Source organism: Sinocyclocheilus rhinocerous, unplaced genomic scaffold, assembly GCF_001515625.1.
Source record: "Sinocyclocheilus rhinocerous isolate Xijiao unplaced genomic scaffold, SAMN03320098_v1.1 scaffold711, whole genome shotgun sequence".
Classification (NCBI taxonomy): Eukaryota; Metazoa; Chordata; class Actinopteri; order Cypriniformes; family Cyprinidae; genus Sinocyclocheilus; species Sinocyclocheilus rhinocerous.
Window position 1 is genome coordinate 2341993 of NW_015641018.1, and position 2873 is coordinate 2344865.

Below are 2873 nucleotides of genomic sequence, written 5' to 3' on the forward strand. Positions count from 1 at the left end.
CCTCTGAGGTATGCTAGTCTCGCGAGTTTGTTTATAGGAGCAAAGGAAGCAAAGTTTCCTTACTTTAGCAAAGGAAAACCAGTCTCCTCTTGGCTTATATCGAAATCCTCCGATATTCTTCTTTACAAATCCTCGTTTTGTACTTCTAATTCGTGACCATTGTTTTGTTTTGATCTCTCCCCTGCGCTTCCGCGTGCTTCACTTCTGAGCGGCGCATGCGCAAAGCTGACCTCCATACGCCATCCGCCCGGAACTGCATCCGTATACAACAGTGAGCACAAGCTAGATTAAAGTGATTATTACGTTTTGAATATGGATATTTTTCTTACAAAAACGCATCGATTCGCTACAGAAGGACTTTGTTCACCCCCCAGAGCCGTGTGAGACACTGTTTTTTATGGATGGGTGCTTTTTATTTAACTTCTTTTGGACTGATGCACTGCAACACCCGCTGAGTGCCATTAAACAGCTTGAAAGATCAAAGACAATTTTTAATATAACTCCGACTGGATTCGTCTGAAAGAAGAAAGCCATATACACCTAGGATGACTTGAGGGTGAGTCATTTATGGGCTAATTTTCATTTTTGGGTGAACTAACCCTTTAACATCTTGTCAAGTAAAAAGCTGTGTGTTTGTAAGAAACAAATTCATTATTAAGGTGTTTTTAGCTTTAAACTGTCACTTCTGGCTGAAATGATAGTCCATTGTCCATAATTACGCTTCTTTCAGTAAAAAAGTCCATCCTCTGTTGTCCTCTCACATCAAAATCCACCAATATATTAGTTTAGAATTGTTTAGGACTGTTTTCACTTGTAAACGGTGCTTGATCTGTGCATTATTTCTCTCCTGATTTAAGACGAGGCTACTTTTTCTCTAGAGAAATGAATAGAGGACTCTATTCATAAAGGACTCTTAAAAACATGGATAGAGGACTCTTAAAAACATCTTAATAAGGAATTTGTTTCTTACAACACACAGCTTTTCAAGACATTCAATGATTAACTGGATTACTTGTGGATTATTGTGATGTTTTTATCAGCTGTTTGGACTCTCATTCTGACGCCACCCATTCACTGCAGATGATCCATTGGAGAGCAAATTATTTAATGTTAAATGTCTCCAGATCTGTTCCGATGAAGAAACAAACTCATCTACATCTTCATTTTTGGGTGAACTAACCCTTTAACATCTTGTGAAGTAAAAAGCTGTGTGTTTGTAAGAAACAAATTCATTATTAAGGTGTTTTTAGCTTTAAACTGTCACTTCTGGCTGAAATGATAGTCCATTGTCCATAATTACGCTTCTTTCAGTAAAAAAGTCCATCCTCTGTTGTCCTCTCACATCAAAATCCACCAATATATTAGTTTAGAATTGTTTAGGACTGTTTTCACTTGTAAACGGTGCTTGATCTGTGCATTATTTCTCTCCTGATTTAAGACGAGGCTACTTTTTCTCTAGAGAAATGAATAGAGGACTCTATTCATAAAGGACTCTTAAAAACATGGATAGAGGACTCTTAAAAACATCTTAATAAGGAATTTGTTTCTTACAACACACAGCTTTTCAAGACATTCAATGATTAACTGGATTACTTGTGGATTATTGTGATGTTTTTATCAGCTGTTTGGACTCTCATTCTGACGCCACCCATTCACTGCAGATGATCCATTGGAGAGCAAATTATTTAATGTTAAATGTCTCCAGATCTGTTCCGATGAAGAAACAAACTCATCTACATCTTGGATGGCAAATTTAAATTTTTGGGTTAATTATTCCTTTAAAGGGGTCATATGATGCGATTTCAAGTTTTCCTTTCTCTTTGGTGTGCTACAAGCTGTTTGTGAATAGATAAGATCCCTAAAGTTGCAAAAACTAAAGTCTCAAACTCAAAGAGATATTCTTAATAAAAGTTAACACTCGTCCACGCCCTCCTAAAACGCCTCGTTTAAACACGCGCCCACATGTCTACGTCACTGTATGGGAAAATTTGCATAACACTGCCCAAATGTTCACGCAAAGAAAGAAGGCATAACTTTGATTCTCGCTGTAGTATTGTGTTCACGCAAAGAAAGAAGGCATAACTTTGATTCTCGCTGTAGTATTGTTGTTGCCGCAGCCATGTCATGGAGACGCTGTGTTTCGTTGTGAAAGCGAAACTACTTTGTTTGGCCTTCCAAAAGAGGACACAACTAGAAATCAGTGGTTAAGTTGTATTTACAAAACTGTTCCAGAACAGTTAAAACCAAATATTCGTGTGTGTGCAACGCATTTTACGGAGGATGAGGACCGTTTCCTGGGAGAGTAGCCTACAATGCCGGTGTTCTGACTAATAATGCTGACTCCCAGCCTGTAAGTACGTTTTCATATTTAAAAGATTTGCCACTGATGATTCAAACGCGAGTTTTGAGCAGTGTAGAGTAGCGCTTGTTGTTTGTCATTTCTCCGATCACAAATGCAGACATGGTTTTATGTTTACGCAGATCAATGCAACGCAACACATAAAAAGACAGTATAAGTCATTATGATCCATATTTATGTCCCCACTGGATGCAACAAATGCCTCGTTTATAATAGGTTTTATTGGTTTTGTCTCGTCGCGCCAGGACACGGCATCACAATGTGTTTTTTGAAGCTTAAACCACATAAACACATTTCATTACACCAAATACACAAAATAATGTTCTTTTTTAGCAATGTCATATGACCCCTTTAATCAATCCAGTAGCTGTATCAAAGTTTTGAGAAACATATGGATTGTGTTGTTAAAGTCAATTATATCAGCCTATGAACCTCAATGAGATCCTGATGTTTTTTTTAAAAGGCTATAGAAATCGGACTGTAATCTTCATGAGGTATCTTGCCTGAATGTGAG